The sequence below is a fragment of the Corvus brachyrhynchos genome, unplaced genomic scaffold (assembly GCF_000691975.1).
Source record: "Corvus brachyrhynchos isolate BGI_N302 unplaced genomic scaffold, ASM69197v1 scaffold182, whole genome shotgun sequence".
Taxonomy (NCBI): Eukaryota; Metazoa; Chordata; class Aves; order Passeriformes; family Corvidae; genus Corvus; species Corvus brachyrhynchos.
The window spans coordinates 1,375,660-1,397,022 of record NW_008236807.1 but is presented as its reverse complement, the minus strand read 5'-3'; the positions used below and the strand labels follow the sequence as shown (position 1 = coordinate 1,397,022).

At 51.2% G+C, this 21,363-nt stretch overlaps 1 protein-coding gene and 1 long non-coding RNA gene across 7 annotated transcripts in view; one reads left to right on the top strand and one right to left on the bottom strand.

Moving 5' to 3' along the window:
- The window catches only part of PLXNA4 (plexin A4), a 429,278-nt gene that overhangs the window by 406,410 nt on the left and 1,505 nt on the right, over positions 1-21,363 (bottom strand). For 2 of the 4 annotated variants that reach the window (XM_017728010.1, XM_017728011.1), the window contains exon 1: positions 20,375-20,446. The exons of 1 other annotated variant lie outside the window; for it this stretch is intronic. The gene's annotated coding sequence lies outside the window, so the exon portion shown is untranslated. Of the gene's footprint in view, positions 1-20,374; positions 20,455-21,363 lie in introns of those variants that run through there. One more of the 4 variants, XM_008628864.2, reaches the window with a different exon arrangement.
- Positions 20,386-21,363, top strand: part of LOC108445139 — an 11,833-nt gene continuing 10,855 nt past the window's right edge. For 2 of the 3 annotated variants that reach the window (XR_001859889.1, XR_001859888.1), the window contains exon 1: positions 20,386-20,473. This is a non-coding gene — a long non-coding RNA (uncharacterized LOC108445139). The remainder of the gene's footprint in view (positions 20,474-21,363) is intronic. The other variant, XR_001859890.1, reaches the window with a different exon arrangement.

Here is a 21,363-nt window from a genome sequence, read left to right as displayed (position 1 = left end):
GGAAGAGCTGGGATACAGAAAGGCATGGAAGCAACCCCACTGGGTCCATCTCAGAGCAAAAATACATGTTAAAGCCTTGAATATAACCAAAATGAGCTGAAAAACAGCTCTGGGAGAGAGGGAAATGCCAGCACACCCTCACGGACAGTGGGTCTGGCAGCACCACAGAGTCCCAGTGGATGGACACAGTGAGTTTCTCGCCTGGCTGGGAGGAAGCCAAGAGCACCCAGGACTCCTGGGCAGTGCCAGGGTGGTTAATGAAGCCCAGCTAATCAGGCAGCACACTCCTGTGTTTGCTTTTCCTGCAGCCAGGCTATTCATTCCCGGGATGCAGGAGGCTGGGCAGAGATGCTGACGAGGCAGACGCCCAGCGCCGGAGCCAGCACAGAGCAAATCAGCACCAAGTGCAGCTACACAATCCCTTTAATCTCATCTAAAGACTTTTTTTCATGGTTTCCTTTAACAAACCCTGATTACCATGGATAGAAGCTTTTCTTTGGGCTCCAACACAGCAAGAAAACCCATACAGAGATTCTCAACAGCTCCCCCGAACAAGACCGGATCCTAACTTTGGCTAAATCCTTTCTCCCTGAACTTACAACCTGTCCAAGCTGAAGGCAAATCTCACTTTGGGGACACCCCACGCCAGATCAGCTTTTCTTCGGAGCTCACCAAAAAGAACAGATCCCAGCACAAGCTGCAGCTTGTCCCAAATAAAGAGATTAATTTCAGGAGTGGTTTGTCTGCAAGGGAATTAAGATACAGAGGGACAACACAGCCTTCTCTCATCACACAGATTATTCCTCTCAGGCAGTCAGATGCTGCCCATCACCTTGTTACCTGTGTCTGTGCCAGAAGAGCATTAAATGATGGGATTAACTTACGCCATCAGTGGGACTTTCTTCCTTATTTTCCTAGCTCTTCCCATGTGATAAAACTGCATGTGGATGTTATTTCTGCCTGCATTTCAAACCTGGTTTCCTACCAGCAAAAGCCGGTCAGAGCTGTGCTCCTCTGTGCTTGGGAGGGAGAGCAGAGAGGTTTGGAATGATTTCTCAGCTCCTCCAGGAATTTGCTACTGAGACTCGAATGAAAGAACACAAATATTCAGTGTCACAGAAACGAGAACAGAGTTTTGAGGTCATGTAAATAACCTACAAATCCAGAGACCGGAGTTAAACTCTCTTTTCCAGAGCAGACAGGGATGTGAGTCCCCAAGTTGGGTGTTACGAACCATGGAACATCCCGGGCTGGAAGGAACCCAACCTGCCAAAGACATGACACCCTCCACGACACAGGCATTTCCCAGCCTCCTGAAAGTATCCTGAGGATAAATCCATCAAAATTATTCCTTATCCCAGTAACTGGGGAAATGCAAACCCCCAGACAAACAAACTGTTGTAGCAAGAGCAAGGTCACTGATTTCAAGCAAACCATGTCACAACAGTGCCTGACTTGATCCCACCTTGTGTGTGTGAGATCATAGAGGTCCAGAGCACTGAGAAAAGGGAAATATTGCCAAAAGCAAGAGTGTCAGGTTGACTTCTGTCTCAAAGTCTCATTCCTGTCCCCAGTAAAGCCATCACGCACTCCTGGCACTCTGTTCTCCCCAGCACAGAGTTCCTCTGCTGTATTTCACTGAGGTGCAGCTCTCACGGGGTTGGCAGTGCCAGGTTGGCCAAAAAATTAAAATTTTGTGAGATATTCCTTTGGCCAGTTTGGGTCAGCTGTGTGCTTTCCCAGTTCCTGGTGCACCTCCAGCCTTCTCCCTGTCGGGGCATGAAAAGCTGAAAAGTCCTGGAGTTGGTTTAAGCACCACTTAGAAACAACTAAAACCATCAGTGTGTTACCACCCCGATTCTCATGCCAAATCCGAACCATCGCAGCTACAAGGAAGAAAATTAACTTCATTCCAGCGGAAACCAGGACAGCAATTCACTGGGAAGGAGACCCTGATGAGCTCTAGACACAAAGAGGAATAAACACAGCCTCTGCCCCTAAAGGAGTGATGAATATTGAAAAGAAAATGAACTGGGCTTCATCCCAGCAGGTCTCCCCAGCTCATGTATCCATTCCAGCATTTTAGGACAGCCTTGAGGAAAACGCCGTTTCCTTCCTCAGAAGCTCAGCTTATGCTCACACATTCCTTCCAAGGCTTTGGGGGCTCTGAAAAAGCCCAAATGGAATCTAAATTTGCTGGGTCTGGTTCAGATGGGAGCCCTAAAACAGCAAGGAAGGGTCTATGACCCTGGCTTTCCCCATGAGGAAGCTGTTTGGTTTCCTTGCTGGCTGAAGCTGTTCAGCAGAGTTTATGTTGCTCTGGATGCCAGTGAGTGGATGTTTCCCCCTGCCTGGCAATTCTGGGAAGATCTGGGAGACACAAGTCCTCTCTCTCAGGCTGAAGCCTCACAATTAGTGCTGTGTGCATCCACCAAGAGCCAAATCTCACCACACTTCGGCTGCCTCCTGAAAGGCTGGCAGGGAGAACAACTCTGCATTCACAGGGACTTTGTGACCACTGGCTCTCCAGTCCTCCATGAGCTAAAACATGGGACTTCAAGGGAAAAAACAAAACCTTTACACCTTGGTCTGCTGATTGTGGGAGCACTGAGATCTATATTTGGAGATGGGGAAAGCACTGGCAAAGAAGCCAGGAGACAATCCCCAACCTTCAGAGTCTGAGACTTTGCTATATATTCAAAAGACAGCTGGAGCAGAGTGGTCTGAGGGAAAAAGTAAAAGCAACAGGACTGGGAAAATAAGAGATGATACCGGGATCAGGGAATCCTGGAATGGTTTGGGTTGGAAGGGACCTTAAAAATCATCTTGGTCCAATTCCCTTGTCATGGGCAGGGACACCTTCCATAGACCAGGTTGCTCAAAGCCTGGATGGGGAATAAGGCTTGGAAATAAAGCTTCATAGGGATGTAGAGCAGTGGATTTGCTACACAGGATCAGGCACTCTGTAAACCAGATGGGCTTCAGTTACCGGTGACCAGCACTTTCTGGCTCAGAGCAAATGGGCACTTGTCCCAAATGAAGAGTTTACAAGTGGCCAGGCCAGTGTGATTAATGCAGGGCACAGCTGTGTGCTCCTGGAGAGCCAGGATCCCTGAGGGAAGGACCATCAATCCTGCAACTGCACCAAACCTGGCAGGAAAGAGGCTGGACACACAGCAGGAGTGGGAACATAAAGCAAATGCTGTTAGTGGTGCTGTATTGCTGGGAGGGAAGAGTCAGAGGTGTGATCATTTCTCTTTGGTGATGCAGGGTTTGCAGCAGAGGCAAGAATAGAGTCTCTCTTTATGCTTTACTCAGCATAAAATTTCCTCCTTTCATTTGTGGCAGGTATCCAGCCCCTTTTGGAGCAGCAGCCACCAGCTATGGATGAGGCCAGGGAAAAGATCTGACACAGCAAATTCTTCATCCTCAGCCTCTCGTGAGAGTGGCTAAAGGGAGCAGATGAGTGAGTCCCATAAAACAGGGATGGCTGGGCCGTCCCACATCCCAGCCAGACCTCCAGTCCAACACAGCCCTGGGAAGCAGCAGTGCTGACTGGCATTTGCTCTCCTAACCCTAAAAAAAAAAGCTGCATTTTACTGCAACCATTAGCAGCATTTTGATATTTACTGGAGATTCTGAACAAGAAATTATTGGACACCTCCTTGTTTTATTTGCTCTGCACTTCCTAACTCTGACCAAATTCCTAAATGCTTCTGGGTGGGTTTTTAGGTACCCTGAACCTCCTGAGCAGACACGTGCTGTTCATTTTATCACTCTGCCTTCTTCATGACAGCTCTTCCACCAACTGCTCCCTGTCTTTCAGCCCTCAAGCAGGTCAGACGAGGTCGGGTGAATCTTCTTTCCATCTTTCTGAAGCACTCAGGCCAGTTAGGTCCCAATCTGGTAGGTCAAAACTCGCATGTGTCAGCTGAAGTTATCTACTCCTGCTGCCTCCAAGGGCTTGGAAAGAGCTCTTGAAGGGGTGTCAAAAGGCTAAAAAGTCCATATTTCTACCCCAAAGTTCACCAGCCCCAAATTCCAGGCATGAGATTGCTACAGAGCACGATCTTTTCTTTACAAATAAAACAGCACCAAATAGACAGTTTTTTTAACTGATACTAATCTCTTGTGAGCTTTTCTTGGCCTGCCCTTACAAATACCATAAAAAATGCATTACAGTTGTTTATAATTTTTAACCATTCTGGCATAACAGCACTTTTTTGTGAAGTTCAGAATGAAGCAGGGCTCAGTGCAGCTGCTGTGTTCAGAGCAAGATGCTCCCCGAGAAGAAACACCCAAGTTCAGACCAAGCAAGGGCTGTCCTCTTCAGAGACTTCCCCTCAGAGAATTTTGGTTAAAAAAACTTCTGTCCCCACTTGACTTGGATGTTTTGAGCAGGCTGAAGGGCAGCTGATCTGCCCCTGAGCCAAAAGGCAGATGCAGGGACAGGACTGATGAAGAGCCCCACGTTTGCCTGAGCAGAGACTTCCAGCTGAGACACAATTTCCAGCCCAGCAGCAGCACTGGGGAAGGACTCTCTGTGCTGAGAGCTGTAATGAGGCAGTGTGGACACAAGCCCTGATAAGCTGCAGCTTTGGGAGCATTTCAAGGGAAAAGGAAAAATAAAAAGCAGTCTGACATCTATCCCACCACAGTCCCGTGATGTCCCAATTTGCAGCTGACGAAAGAAGTCCACAAAAGGCAATTTCAGCAAAGAATCAGCAGCAAAACTCAACCCCCCGTTCCAAAAAAAAAAAAAACCTGGATAAACTATTACTAATTTGCTGTTAATTTTCTCTTCCAGTGACTTTGTCACCACAAGCCCAGCTATTGCCAACACATCCAAAGGCCAACAGAAAGTTATTCTTAGAGCCCAACCCGGCTGTTGCTGCAGGATAACTAATCCCAAATCATGCTTGAGAGTCTTGAGCTGCTGCTGAGCTGGACAGGACACCTATGGCCAGGATCAGAAGCAGGCAGGAGGCAGAACAATGCTCACATGGGTGAGAAGATAATCACATGCTCTGTTTGTTAATGAGCAGATTAGAGGGGAGCTGATGTACGCACACACACACACAGATTGTGTTTGCAGGGAGATACACGACTCCATCCTGTACAGACACATTTATTTTTGCACCAAAATGATGCAATTCCTGTGCAGGGCGCTGTGTGCATGCATAATTCCAGTGAGCATTAGCAGCAACACCTACAGCTCAGGTTGTCTGACATGTTCTGTGCCAAGACTCACTTTTAAGGTCCTCATTACTTTGACAGACCTGAACCACTCAGGGGGCAATTTCCTGAGCTCAGTGTCTGCCTCAGGCTACCAGCGCTGTGGAAAGTCGCATTCAGAATGACTTGGGCAATGCTGAGAACTAAATTAGGGGGAAAGTTTTTGTAAGTTACTGATTTTAACTTTTTTTTTCCTAGATTTGACCTCAGTTATATTCTTCTCGCTGCCTCGCTTTTTTGTAAGTTACTGATTTTAACTTTTTTTTTCTAGATTTGACCTCGGTTATATTCTTCTCGCTGCCTCGCCGGAAAGGTGGCACGCTTTGGGGCTGGGAGGAAAAATTGGAATGTTCCTTCCCTTGTGGCCATGGCTAAAAGTCTGTCTAGATTTGACCAGGTTGAGCATGTGATAGCACAAATATTGCAAGGAAAACTTTTGCTTTTTCCACTGCTCCTAGAATGGATCAGACAACACTTGGGATGACACAGAAGGAGTAGGATATGTTCCTGATGAGCATCCTGGGTTAGTGGAAGTTGTCCCTGCCCAAAATGATCTTTAAGGTCCCTTCAACCCAAACCAATCTGTGATTCTATGGCTTGTCCGAGGTCACACAGGGTCAGCAAAGCAGAGACAAATCCTCATCCCACATTTAACTCCAAGCTCAGTGCCACAGCAACAACTATTTTGCGGAGCCACATGTGCAGCCCCAGGGGAACCTCCTTCACCAGTGATTTTCTCTATTGTCATCTCCTTTGGTGCATGTTTGAGGGACACACACCTAGATGTCCCCACAGTGATAAATTCCCCTCAGTCCTAAACCCATCCCCTGCTCCAGCACTTTGCCAGCATCAGCAGAATTGGTGCATTACACACCCGAGTGTCGGCAGTGGAGAGACTTTAAATAGTTCAGTGGTCACCCTGCTCAGCTGTGGGGCACAGGGATGCATCCAGGGTGTCCTGAAATGATACAGCAGAGTCCTGCTGCTGGCACCCAGCCTGGGAGGCTGGGAGGAGGAAGGGAGGAGGTGTCTGCTCTTACTATTCTGATGCTAAAGCGGCCTTGAGAGGAGACACTGCCAGACTTCCATCAGCAGTGGCACTTCATGGGCAGCTTTCTGCTGCTGCAAAACACACCTGCAAAAGGCAAAGTCTCTGCTTTTCCTTCCATAAGTATCTCCCCGGTCAACTCAGACACAGATGGAAGCTGCAGGTGCCCTGCACTTCACGGACCTGACCCTTCATCTGCACGAATCATGCCTAGCGCTATCAACAGCTCCACAAATCACCCCAGAGCAGGCACAGGGAGGGTGATGCAATCGTTTTAGCTGTTTGCACAGCCTCATAATTGCAGATCCATCATCACAAAGCATTAGCTGTGGTAGGACAGGTGTTACACAGAAACCCAGCAGCAGAAAGGGGCACGTGAGCCAGGCAGCCTGCAAAGGACACTTTAGTTTGCACTAAGAGGTTTGAGATCTGGGCTGTGCTACCCAGAAGAAAGTTATTTGTTTGCCAAGCCAGCTGCAAGCAAAGCTCTAATTTAATCCAGATCCAAATACCATCTGCTTTGTTCATCTCTGCTCACACGGGATAAAGGCACCTGTAGCTGAGACAGGAGGTGTTTTTAACGTGGGGGGTGTGCAAAGGTCACCTCTGTTCATAAAATGCTGCTCAGAGGAAATGGAGGCCTTGATAACACAGGTTTTAAGATGTGAAGAAACACCATTAAGCAGATACCCAGGTGCTAAAAGAGTAAGGTCCACAAGTACTGTACCAATGTGCACTCCAGCCCCTAGGCCTCACCTGCCACTGCCTCCACATCTCCACTCACCCCTCTCTCCAAAACAGGAACTGCTGCTCTATTCCCTCACCTCACAGGACCCCACAGCTGCACTTTGAATGCCACACAAACCTCAAATACCATGAAAAGCTGTAAACCTGTGCCCATGCCCCTCTGCCCTTGGGGATGCAGTCACAGCTGTTGGGACACGAGGCAGGAGCATCCTCCCTGCTCCTGGAGAGCATCACCTGTGCTCCACCTCCCAGGGGCCTCAGATGAAGGGCTGGAGGACACAGGGCCTTGTCCTGGCTCCTGTGTGGTTGGGACATACCCTGGGTTTGGCTGCAGGTGGGTTTTAATGACATGAGGCATCACTCAGACAGGAGGCAGGGCTGGAGTATGCCCTTGACTCAAGAGTTAGAGCCTGAAACGTTTTATCTTGGACTAGAGGAAAAAGGCAGGGGGAAAGAGGGAGGGAAATGAAGTTTGGGTTGTTAGTGGTGGAATTAGGCTGAAAACAGCAGTGTTTTGTACTGGGTGCTGTTGTTCTTTTTAGGACAGACCTGGGGAGTGCATCCAGGGGCCACTTCTGGGCTTATTTATACCTTTACCTTAATAGAGCAAAATTATAGTGGTAAATAGAAAAAAAAGGGATTATTGAAAAACAGAGAGACAGAACAAGGCAAAATGGCTTTAAATTGAAAGAGGGTAGGTTTAGATTAGATGTTTGGAAGATATTCTTCCTTGTGAGGGTGGTGAGGCCCTGGCACAGGTTGCCCAGAGAAGCTGTGGCTGGCCCTGGATCCCTGGAAGTGTCCAAGGCCAGGTTGGATGGAGCTTGAAGCAACCTGGGATAGTAGAAGGTGTCCCTGAGGGAAGCTGGAACTAGAATTTTAAGATCCCTTCCAATCCAAACCATTCCCTGATTCTCTGAAAAAGCAGCAAGTCCACACAGGAACTCCCAGGCCAGAGGGACCCTTGCCAGATCAGCATCAGGAAACACCCTCAGGAGCACAGCACCAAAGCCCTGCAGCCAGTCCATGGTCATGGCTCAGCACCCCAAACCCCGACCTGTCCTCTGTCTCTGCAGAGAACAGGAAATCCCCAGCAGCTTCCTGCAGGAGGGAGCCCACAGCTCCCAGCTGTGCTCCTGCCAGAGTGCTGAGACAAAAACCGCAGCGGCGTACGCAGGTGTAAAACCGCTATCACAATTCAGTGGGTTATTGATAACAAGGTATTTCTCCTCTGGGGCCATCTGCATCCCACACACCTCCACAAATCTGGCACTTTCCTCTTCCAGTTACAACAGCCAGGGCAGATAATTCCTTTTTTCCTCTGCCTTCAAGCCATGCATGAAGGTAGACCTCAACAGGCAGTTTCCTGCTCCAGACCATGCAGACAAACGTTGTGCCAAGCCCCATGAACTCAGAACTGAGGGTTTTTTCTACCAAGGTGCCAGAAATAATACAAATAAACTCTTCTTCTCTCCCTGGCTTTGTATCTACAGCTCCCACACATCACTACCAGCAAGGCTTTAAAACTAAAACAGACTGGGCCTACGTGGCTTGAATTTATTCTGGAAATTTATCTCTTCTTGCTGAAAGCTCTGTGTTTGCTTGATCTTCCTCCCTTCCAAGTCCTACAAGTGCCACATGTTGCACAGCTGGATTCCTGACAGAGAAAGAAAACAGGAGGGAAGAGAGAACAGATATTATACATATATATTTATAGAGATATATATACATGAATGCAATGGCCAAGGTTTTCAAAAGTCGCCTGTGAACTTTGGCAAAGTGGCTTCAAATATCTCCAAGGGACCTGTGCACAGGAGAGACAGAGCTCTTGAGCTTCCAAAAATCCGTTCTCCACAGGCATAAGCAGAAGGAAAAGGAAATGGGGCTCCAAAGGACTTGCTGCTCTGAAGATGCTCAAGACCAGCTCCTGTAGGAAAGGATTTACAGCAAAAGCTGTGCCAGGGAAGGCTGGAGATAAGGCACCCAGGAGGAAAAAGGACAGATCCATGTGGCACTGAGGGAAATGAGGAGAATTTTTAATTCTCAAACTTTCTGGGCTCTGACTACTAAAATAATAATGTGTTTTCCCAGCTCCAGGAGAATTTGTTCCCCCCCTGCAGCTGTAACAGGGGAATATCCCTGGTCCCCCAAAGACAGGGGCAGCAACATCCAGTGTGACAAGCCAAGGATAAAGCACGGAAAGCTGAGGGGGAGAAAGCCTGTTCATCTTGAGCAGCATTTGAAAAAAAAGCCCAGCAAAGGAGAAAATGAAGAAAATGTTATTTCCTTTGAAATGGAGTATTGCACTCTGTAACGGGAGGCCGGGGGGTGGGGTGGAAATCAAACCCCAAAGTGAGCCAGAGATTCAGTTCATAAACACAGGAGAAGGTCAGCTTCCTCATCACCAATAACTCAGTCCCAAAGGAACCCAGCATGGCATTTGAGACAGGGCAGATATTTGATTCCTTCCTCTGCGTGGGGAGCCTGACACACACACCCTCCATCCCCTGTCCCCCTTCTCCAGCACATCCCAGCCTTGCCAAGGGCTGGGTTGGGCCCCTCCTGCAGCCACCCTGCCCCAGCAGCAGCAGGAACAGGTTTGAAATCTGCTTGCTGAGCTGAGGAAGGGATTATTTTTGCCCTGTGTTTGAGAAGAGGCAGTGGCTGTAAAACCTTCTGCCTGAGCCCAGCAACAGCGAGACTTTGGGAGAGGCTAATTATGGGTGGTGAAGGAAGTCCCCCACAGGCAGAGAGCAGTGGAGAAGAGACAGGCAAGCACAGCCCTGCACCTGGAGACCTTTTTGCTTGTTATAAAATACAGCTGATTCTGCTGCCTGTGTTCCCAGGGAAGGCGAAGCAAGGCAGGAGAGAAGACAACGACCAAGCAAAACCAAGAGGCAAATCACCGAGTGAAAAGGCTTCAAGCATCTCACTGCCACTTTTCCATACCCTTGTGCAAGTATGGAGAAGCCTCAGAATTATCCTCCCGCACGGAAATACCCAGAAGGAGGGGAGGCAGAGCAGGGAAGCAGCCTGTTTGGCCAGCAGGGCTGTTAGTGGGGCAAATGTGGCTCAAAGCACCCCGTGCATCAACCAGAAGGAGGCACGGAGATGTCTGCACGTGTCCATGCACAGCCAAGGACTGGAAAGCAGATTGTCATGGAGCTCCAATCTGCTTGGGATCTCCTCCAAGCTCATGACACCTTGTGCTGCCCCACTTGAGTGCTCGTGGCCAGGGTCCAGCTGAGCCACTGGGAAGGATGAGAATTGCTGCACAGTCATCCCCCACCCCTTAGAGACCCTCAGAGACCCCTTTGCCATTGGCAGGGCCTGGACCAGCACCTTCTGAAAAGCAGAAAAGCAGCCAAGCTCAGCTGCAGCCACATTCCCAGACACAAAGGTTTGTCCAAGATAGATCTATTTATTCCCGGTTCTGAGCTGGAGGAAAACCTCAAACTCTTTTCTTTCTTCCCTCTCCTCCTTACAAGCTGGAAAACATCCCTCTCCCACCAGCATCTGATCAAGGGATGCTGGAGGAAAAAGGAAAACTGGTTTTTTGCCTAAATCCCTCCTAACTCCAGCTATTGCAGCCAGCCTGCTCTTCCTTCTCCAAAAATCTGGACCTGCAAAACCTTTCCTGAACTGTGAGGGAGAATTGGCAGTGATCTGTGAAAAGTGCAGGGTGAACAGATTGGCATTTCCCAAGCATGTGTAGTTTGCATTTGTGTGTAGCAATGTGCATATAAATGTGTATTTTTATGTATATGTATAAAACATACACACACACACGTATATATCTATATATATATGGATGCATGTAGCTGTATTTAGGGAAAAAGGCATCACAACTTCCACCAGAAGATAATGAGAGAGCTGGGAACGTGCAGGCAGCACGATGCAACTCCAATCTCCTCCTTACACTGCAGGACAATCAAGACTTCTTCTCTGAAATGAATGCAGAAAAGGGCCCAAACAGCTGGGGAAAGGGTGATGCTTGTGAGAAATCGGCTTTTTTTGTGGCTCATGCATTGCAAAGTGTGTGTGTGTGTGTGTGTGTGTGTGATGAGTCAAAGTCTGAGGGCTGCCTTGTGTCAGCCATTGACTGTGCCAATGACAGCAGCTCCCGACAGCCTTTAATAACACCACTTACAGACTCTGGAGCAGGGGGAGGCAGCAAAGGGGGGAGGAGAGTACTTCCCTCGCAGGCTGGTGCACAAAGCATCCCCAAGCTCGCCAAAATGTGTCACAAGAACCCGTTGATGGCTCCATAATTGCAGCCCACGCTGCAATGTGTTGTTCTAAGAGGCAACAGGGAGCACAGCCAGGAGAGCAACTTTGGGTACACAGGGGTAAAACGTGGCCAGGAGGACATGGGGACATGCTGGGCTCAGGTAGGGATGGAGCAGGTGGTGGTTTAGGGGCTCATCCCAATCACATTTCCTGGTGCAGCAAGGTATCTCCATGTGTTCACACCCAGGTTTATACGGAGAAGCAACCAGGAGACAAGAAATTCCATGCAGAGTAGGTGAAACGGGGAGAAGTATGTACAGGAGACTCCTGGAATATGCAGGTCCTGCTGCCTGCCTGTGCCTTGGTTCTCCAGTATGAAGGGGGGAAATAAGTCTGATGGATCCTGGGAAGCTCCTGGAAGGCTCCTGGTGAAGATGCTAAAAATCCCCAGCTTAGTCCAGATTTGGAAAGCTTCGGGAAGAGCTTCGGGAGCACATCATGTTCTGATTATTTACTTCTGTGAGCTAAGGAGAGACCTACTTCACACACCGCCTCCTGGAGAGGCGGAAAAATCAGACATGTAAAATAAGAAGGAAATGGAAATCGACTTGATAGCTCCTTCCCCTTCCTAATGGGGAATACTTACCTAATTAGGCCTGCTTGCCATTTCCTCTCCTTGCTTTCTTTGAGATGTTATGCGGACAGAAATTTGTCCTAAAAGTTGTTACTTTCGTTCAGAGGCGTCCCCTTGAGCTGTTTGCCTTGCTAAGGCAGGCAAGGGCAGCACCTCCATCATCAAGGAGGGAAAAATGCCTCCTGAATGGCTCTAAGGGATGCTGGTTTAAGCACCCAGCTCCTGCTGCACCTGCCTCACCTCCCTTCTCCATCCCTCACCCAGGCAGAGGGTGCAGCTCCAAGGTGCCTCCTGCCCTTGCCTGGCCCAGGTGAGCAGCTCCTGATCTCTGGGAGTGACCTTGGAGGCCAGGAAAGAAAAGCCAGAGGATGCAAAGATGCTCTGAGTCCAGTGGCCAAAATGACTCTGCCCTCAGTGAGCTTTTGGAGACAAAACTGAGACTGGATGATCTCAGGGCTGGTGGGATCCACAGGGACTCCCCAAACCAATCCCAAATCCATTCCACCACTTTGATGACTTCTCCAAAGCACATATCCAAGCAGCTGGTGCAGCTCAGAGTGGAGAAAAAGGGGTGGTAGAAGGAAAACCCAAACCCTCCAGACCCACATGGACAAGGGTGATCCAACCAGGACACAGCAAGTTCTCCTTTCCCACAGCCAGCCCAGCTTCCCTCCTTTCGGAGAGGCCCCACTCTGGTGGTCTCCCCTCACCGGGAGAAGGTGTTGGCGCATGCAGGACGTGCAGGAGCATCTCCCACCCCACAGGATGGTCCCAATCATCACTGCAGCAGAAACAGGCTGGACGTGACCCTACACTAGGGACTACAGGGGTCTCTGGCACCGTGAGGGGTCAGCATTCATCCCTAGACCCCTACACTGGACCCCTTTATCTGTCCTTCCATCTCCATCTCCATCCTACACTTTCCAGGAAGGCCCCTCCATCCCCCTCAGCCCTGCTCCTGCACCCCAGGAGTTTTTTCTCTTCCCTGCAGGGAGCAGAGCTTCCAAGAAGGAAAATGCAAAGCCCAAAGGGAATGACTTCAAGCAATGAGACAGGCTCTGCAAAGGAAGGTGTTTTATTCCTGCCTGAGGGGGTGCTTTAAAGAACCTCCTTTTGTTTCCTCAAAGGCGCCGAAAGAGGAGACCTGGAGGAATCCAGGGAACTGACTCTGCAAGCAGCAGCAGAGATTTCCCCGTGCCCAAGTCTCTCCATACCCAGCGTCCTGCACTGGTCCAGCCATTCCTGCATCCCTCCCCACCCCATCTCCCAGGGGAGCACCTGCAGCTGAGCCCAGCCCTGCACCTGCAGCACCTGTGCAGGGTGTGAGAGGAGGGGCTGAGCCACCCCCTGCAGCTGCTCCAACCAGCCCTGAAACTTCACCTCCCTGTTGTTAATTCTGCATCCAGAAAAGCCGTGTTGCTTTCCTTTTTTTTCCCCTTTTTCCTTTCTTTCTTGTTGGTTTTTTTTTCCCCTACTAGGCAATTTCCAGGGAACAAGAACTGCACAGCTAATCCCTGCTGCAAGCCAAGCCAAGCCAAGCCCTCACCTGCCCCAGCCAGAGAGGGAAAGCATCCCTATTCCTCTCCCAGTGCCCCTGGACATCCCTCCACCCTCCCAGCCTCCTGTCCTCACCAAGCCACCCCTCTGCAGCCACTGCAGCATCCTCAGGGCTGCCAGGGTGTGAAGGACAGCAGGAGGGAGGGAGGGAGGTTTCCTTGCAGAGCCACTTCTGCAGCACTGCCAGCTTCCACTGGCACTGTGAATCCAGTTGGCTGCAGGCAGGAGACCCCTTTGCATCCCTCCTGCACCTCCTGAGCATTCCCAAAAACAATGGATGTGCTGGATAAATGGGGTCCAGGCAGGACCCCTTGCTGCAACTCCCAGCAAGTGCATTGCTTGGCACCCAGCCTGCAGAGGACACCTGCTCCCTCCCCCTGCACCCATTCCTGGGGAGCAAGACCCCCGCCAAAGCAGGATTTGTCCTGCCCATGGCAACTGGAAAGTGATGGTGAGAGCAGGCAGAGTGACACCCTGAGCAGGGCTCGCTCTGCCTAGCCTCTTGCAGCCCTGGAGGGGTGCCCAGCTCCGGGGTAGCTCAGCAGAGCAGGACCCCAGGCCAGGAGCATCAGAGGAGCTCCCCTGCCTCCCAGCGCAGAGGGCTGGGCTTGCAGACGGGAGGGACTCCAGCAAACATCGAGGAGCAGCAGAGGCAGAGGTAAGAGAAGGTTTTTACCCAGCAATCCCTACAAGGTGCTGTGAACGCAGCGTTTGTGCCGGGTGAACAGACATATTATGGCAGACCCTGATGCCAGCCCTTCGCCCCCCAAACGGTGACAGTGATTACCAGCTTGGAAATAACTAAGCTCATTAGAACGAAATGCTTCGCCCAAATCCCCCTCCAAAGGAGGGATCTGACCAAGGAAGGGACCTGTGATGGGAACATACTGGGGGGATTTGTTTAACCAGATCAGCCCGCTGGGCAAGCACAGCACAGTTCCCTGCCTCCAGCGTGGCTAAAGCCGGGATTCCCGGGAAGCTTAACCCCCCATCCCACATGGACAGGGTGGGCACTGTCCCACAGCTAGCATCGGGGTCTTCTGGGCACAACCCTGCTTTGAAGGGAGGAAAAGAAGCACCTTTCAATAATAAATAATAATGCTAAGTATGTGTTTCTATAGCAACTCATCACCATAGCAGCTCGGCGCAGGAGGGAAACTCAGAGCTCATCCCGCCGTCTTCAGGGTGAGGAGGCAACTGCCCCCCCAGAGGTGGCTTCAGTGGTGGCAGAGATGGGACTTGAAGCACAAAGTCACCCTCCAGGTTGTCCCTGAGCACTGCCCTCCCTGGGGAAGCTGTTGGGATGATCTGGAGAGGAGCAGTCAGGGTGATGGGAGTGTGAAGCACCAGGTATCGAGGTCACTGCAACCCCCCAGTCAGCCCTGGGATCCAAGGAGGGATGGGGGTATGAAGTCTCAAAAGCACCCAGTATTGAGGTCATTGCAAGCCCCCAAATCAGTCCTGGGATCCAGGGTGGCTGGAAGGAAAAGAGGTTGTGACAGGGGACAGCCCCACCATCCAGCCAGGTGGGCGCTGTGAAGGGGAGAGTGCAAAAGGTGAGGCACAAACAAAAAGAGGAAATGGCCCGAAATTATCCATACAAGTACCAACCCCCCAACTCTTACATGTCTCAGGATTACAGCTTACAAGGCTCCACGTGTTGCTCTGCTTTTAGCAAGACCCAGAAATTCGCACCAAACCCTGACAAAGAGAAGCAGTTTCCCAAAACAGCCCAAAAACTCACTTTTTCTAAGGCACACATGCCCACCTTAATTTGGGTGTGGGGATTTTCCCCCCTAGATAATCCATTAAAGAAAAATCCAAACCTTTGATTAGCTCCGCAGTTGGTGTTGTCCCAGCTCACCCCCTCTCCCTGGCAGGGCTGTGGTGGCAGAGCCTTTGCCTTCAGTATAGAACAGCACCTCTGAAAACCTCTTCCCAGCCAGCAGAAGAAGGTGACACTGCCCAGGAGTGGGACAGTGGCCATTAGTGACCATCATCCATGGACATCATGCTATTCCTCAGGCTGGTGAGTGAGTTCCCAACCAGGCCCACCCTGGTATTACTCACTTTACAAAAAGTGAGTCATTTTTAAAGGTCATTAGAGCAAAACAAGAATTAGGTGATGGCTGAAGGGACAGTTACTTCTAGGAAACCACCCCCACTCGATAGATGGGGAAACAAGAAGCCAAGGAACACACTCAGGACCATGGGACAGCTCTCCATCAAATCCGAGTGTCCCTCTGGCAGCCCAGGATAAGTTTCCCTAAAGTAAAATGAAGCTGTGTAGCACACCAAGCACTTGCTATTCCATCAATAGGCAATTGTAACAGGATACACCTCCTTAGTCTCTAAATGAGTTTTCTTTCCAGCACTACATTATAGACAAATCCCCTGCCACAAAAAACAAATAAATCCCTTTTCACAATCAAATATGCTCTAACCAAGTCAAACAGGGCCACACGCACGTGCAGCGAATCCGCAAAGCTTCTCCCAACTTCCCGGCGTGACCGTCCTCCCTTCAGGTGAGGAAAGAGGTGAGAAGGAAAGGAAAAAAAGAACATTTAACAGGAGAAATGAAGTGGCAATTTCCCAGTTCAGCTGGGAATCAGCACGTGGGGTCCTCGTGGTTCCTGTTCCACAGGGGCTGAGCTCTCGCCGCCGAGCCCGGACTGACACCACACCAGCGCTTGACTTACGAGTGCTTCATCCCGGCAAGATATTTTTAATTTAAACCTTGTCACAGCTGAGGACGAAGCCATCCAGGCTGTGATTTACTGCTAATTCATCCCTCTGATCCCTATAACTCTAAACTCAAGTCACCAAACAGCGGAACTCCCAGACACTCCACGGTGAGGCTCGGCATGAATGAGCGTCAGGGGGCTGCTGGCGGCAAGTGCGAGTTCCTCATTCAGAAGAAACAACAAGTATGTAAATATTAACCATCTGCAGGCCACCCCCAGGCCAGCATCACCTCACTATTTCCCAGGAAACACCACTGGGGATAAAACACCTCCACCAGCCTCACCTTTCCTCCCTCGTGGAGCATTTTAAGCTCCAGGAGAAATATCACGGAGGTCGTGGAGCCTCATTTCACAAACATTTACGTGCATTTGGCTGCGAGGGTTCACGCAGGATCAAGATTTATCCCTCTGGCCCTTGCAGGAGAGCAGGGGAGGGGGAAAGGTGTGGGTATAGATCATGCAAATGCCTGTAATGGAAACCTAGCCCATGTTATCTGCATTAGAGCCACACATTCGTCCTGTCAAAAGGATGAGGCAAATTCAAGTGCCAGTCAAATCCCATAAATTTATTGCCAGTGGCTGGGTGGGAAAGCCCCAGAAGATCAGTGTATGGATAATAGAGCTGGAAAGAAACTCCGAAATCAGGCATGAAAACCAGGAGAGTCAGAGGTGCAACAGCTCCCTTTTGGGTCACAAGTGCAAATTCAGGCACAATTAACAGGACTTTTTATTTATCCCTATGCAAAAAAAGCCTGGGAATCTCAGCCACTTGACTTTTGGGTCTGGATTTTGGTTTCACTGCATGAAGCACTTAAACAACACTTTTTAGGGGGGAAACCCCTCTCAGCAGCAAAGCCTGGAATAAAAGCAAGTCACAGAGTCTGCAAATGACCTCTCTCTCTCTCTCTAGGGGTTCCTCTCCAGGTGAGGTCAAAGCCACCTGCTGAGAGGCAGCATAGTGGGACAGGGATTCCACCTGGTCACTGCTGTCCCTCAGGTCTTCAGGCTCTGAGTGTTGGTGTCTTCTACAAACATTAGTGTTTGAGGTAGGAACTGGGAACACTTCAGCAAAAATTTGGCTTCCTCCACGGCTCCAGGAATCACCTTGGAAGGGAACATGTCCCCAACAGGGTTCACATCAGCTGGAGCTGAAGTGCCACAGGTGTCAAAAATGAAGTGGCCATTGGGTTTCTGGGTTTATAAACCAAAAGGTGCCTGTTCAAGGCCTTCAGAGCATCTCTAAGGGCCCATCTCAAAGGGGTTTTAGTCCTCAAGGAAAGGATTGAGGGCAGATGCCACACGACACTGGGTTCTGTGGCAGGGCACGCAGTGTTGGCACCTCTTACCCGGGTGGCTGCTCAGCCCCTTATGACGAGCAACCACTCAAGGATGAGGCAAACTGACAGAGCTCATGCACCAACAAAGAACAAAAAATCCCAGACTGTTACTTGGGATGAGTCAAAAAAACCCCAAGGGAGAATGCCAGATACAGGAAATCACCACACAGGCTGTGGGCATCTCAACACGTCATGCTTGCAGTGATCTCTCCATTCCCAAAGGTGATTAAAAGCATTTTGTAGCAAATGTTAAAGGCACTGGGACCGAGGTCCATGAGAGCACAGCTGTCCCCAGGCCAATGCACAAACCCAAAATGTTAGGCTGTCCCTGCCCATGGCAAGGGGCTGGAACTAGATGATCTTTAAGATCCCTTCCAACCCAAACTGTTCTGCAATTCCATGATTCTATGATGATTTCTCATCTCAAATCACCCATTTGCCATTTTAAGTGGAAAAAATTCAATCCTGAAAATGCCCTGCTCTGTCCAAGGGCTGCTCTTGGCCATTGAAGCATAACCTAAAGGCCAGGGCACCACTCCCTGCTCTCATCACCAGGTCCCACTTGGGGCTCAGTTTGCATTTCAGGCTGCTGAGGGAGAATTCCCATCAATAAACGTGGACTGAGTCTTTTGCCTCGCCATGCCTCAGTTTCCCAACCCACACCACAGGAATGGAGTAGGTGGTTATGTCTTAAAACCCCATGCCTCAGTTTCCCAACCCACACCACAGGAATGGAGTAGATGGTTGTATTTTAAAACCCTTCAGAGTCTGAGTGAAAAACACGTGGGCAGCACCACGCAATTTTTTCTTTTTTCCTTTTTTTTTTTTCTTTTTTCTTTTTGTCACAGGCTCCTTGAGAGCTCAAAGCTGAGGAATATAAAGCACTTTTCACAGGAAGACAGTCACGCAGGGAAGCACGCTCATCACTGATGCCCTGCAGAAAGGCAGTGGGCAGCCCAGACTCTCTGCACAGACGGGAAGTCTCGTTGCCTTGGGCGCCTGGAGCGCTGCTGTCCCTTCACTGAGTCTTGCAAGCCAGAAGGAAGGAGTAAGAAAGAGCCCTCTGAAGCCTTTCAGAGGGCCAGAAAGGTTCCCCAAATGCTTTTTGTTAGAGGATCAAGCAGTCTGAGGGCTTTGCTGGGGGGAAGAGTCACAACCCAAAACGTATCCCTGGGTGGGGAGGGGGATTCGTGGGCAGGACATGAGACTGTGGAGTCTCAGCTCTGTGGGACCCCACTTTAGAGGGGGTTTGTGAATAATAAATCCAGAGGAGCCAAGTGATTCCCAGGTCACCATGCCATCCTGCTGCAAGACACATGTGGGCAGTGCCAACCCCCAAACTCTGGCACTGCCGACTCCAAAACTCAGCAGCCCCACCTCTGACGCCCTCCCCAAGTCAGAGCCCAGCGTGGAGCACCAGCCCACAGTGCCAGCATCCTTCTCAGCTTCGCAGGAAGCTTCTCAGAGGTCCCTTCCAAACACGAAATTGATTCCCACACGGTGTTAACCCTCGGCACACCCCGAGCATCGTAAGACCTTGCCAGGCTCTTCCCACGAATCCACCCCCGGCACGGCGAGAGGGAGCCTGGTTTTACTGCAACCGCTCGGCATCGAGGACATCGGGAGGCAGAGACAAAGCGATTCAGTGCAAGGAAGGAGATGCAACACAAAAGGGGCGCCGGCATCCCCCCTCCCCTCCTCAGCCTGCCAAAGTAGAGGAATCGACATGAAACCGGCTCCGGCAACCCAGTGCCCCCGGGATGGGGCTGCCAGAGACGGCTCCTGCCTTCCCGGCGGCGCAGCTCAGCCGCTCTCCCGCCTCTGCTCAGCCCTCTGCTTTGCCACATCCACAGGCTGCCGAGCGCCAGGCTCGCTGCGGTGCAGGGAGGGATGCTGGCAGGTGAATCCGCGAGGAAAAGCTCAAATATTCCCTCTCCCCGCGGAGAAGTTCAGCATCTCCCTTTGGGTTTGCAGCATCCCTCCCCAGCCGGGCTGCGCGCTGAGCACACTGAACGCCAGCCCTCGGTGCCTGCAAGGCAGTTACGATCATCAGCAAACGCTTCCCTAGAGCACCGCGATTGATCATCAGCCTGGATCCTAAAACACCCGTCTTGGACATAAACAACACTTAGATCATGCGGCTGCCATTTATTTCGCGTGGTATCGATACCGCCGAGCGCCACACATTGAAGATGGGACAGAGAGAAAAAGCCTTGGACTGGTCCTTTCGGAAAGGAGACACCCCCGTGGAGGGTGGGTCTGGGCAGGGGAGGGAAGAAAACCCCAGGTTTTCGTGCCGGGGCTGGGGTTGCGTGTTTAAACCTGGCTGCACACGCGAGGCAGACGCACATCTGTTGCACCAGCTCTAGCGAAGGATCCCACACACAAACAAGCAAACAAACAAACACGCACTTCCCCCGGCAAATAAACCGCAAATAAAACGCTGCTCGCATCTCCCGGCCCTCCAGCCAGTGGCTTCGGAGGTGGGGTGGGGGGGAAAGCACCTAACCCCACACTGGGAGGCACACGCCGTAATTAAAGTCACAGAGACGGCAAAGCCCGTGCCCCCCGTGCCCCGCTGGTCCTGCCCGCTCGCGGATCTCACCGGCTTCTACAAACAAGACCCGGGTGAAACAGAGGGCAGGGAAAGAAAATAAGTTAGCGCGCTTTCCGCCTTCCAAAATATTTGTATAGGACTGGTGCACGCTCAAGATAAGTCCCTAGAAGGCTGCGAGCAGTTGCATCGGCTGTAAAAATCCCCTGGCAGCATCATTGTTCCCGCGGAATGAGAGCATCCCCCGGCAGTCTCCGGGGTCCCGGTCCAAACCTCTGCACCACTCACCCGCACGATTTGGGAAGCATCAGACCCCCCTCGCTTTTCCCAAAACCTCTCATCCCAGGCATCGCATCCCGGCAATGGAGGGAAGGCACGGACAATCAGGTGCGTTTCCAGCGAGCTCTCCGGCACGGCTGCCCGGCGGCAGGGCTGGGAAGCAGCGCGGGGTGTGGAAGTTTTACGGGAGAGGTGCAGAGCCGCACGCGTTCCACCCGGTCTTTCCCACCAGGGCGAGTCCTGCGGGTCCCACCCCCGCATTCAGCACCGCAAACGCCGCATCCCTTGCCGGCACGGGGAGCAGATGGAGCCCCGGGAGGAGGATTTCCTCCGGGCTGGGGATGGAGCAGCCACATGCAGCCGCTACAAACCCAAACAGCCCTGCCGGGGCTGAGCAAGTGGGTTTGTTTATCTGGGAGGAACTCATCTGCTGCCGGAGTATTAGATTTCCACCAAAACAATGTGCGGCTCGGTGTTTAGTCGCCGTCTACATAATTTAAGGGCATATGTCTGATAAATGCAGAGCATCAGTAGGCAGGTTTCGGTTGCAGCACACACACATGCACCGAATGGAAGGAGGGAGGTTTAGCAGCGCTGACTCCGCAGGAAAACTCCCCAGCACCTTGCAGTAAGGGAAGAGACGGGGGTCTGCCCTTCCCTCTTAGGTGTTCACCACCGGGGGTGGCCCCTGTCCCCGTCCCCGTCACCCGGGAGGTTGCTATCCTCCGCGGGAATAGAGCTCTGCCTCCAGCCCCGTCCAGCTGCAACCTCACCGGGAGCAGGAAAAGTTTGCAAATGCCTCCAGCCCCTCGCCCGAGGAGAGCTCTGGAGCATCGAAAGGGGAAAATACCCCCCGAGGGGAGGAAAATCCGCAGCCGGGGGATGCCGGGGGCGATGAGGGACGGGCTGCACCGCGGGAGCCGCTACCTCCGGGGAGAAAAGTTGAGCCTTGTGCATGGGGAAAAAGCCATCGGGGAGCCGGGAAAGGGGGACACCGA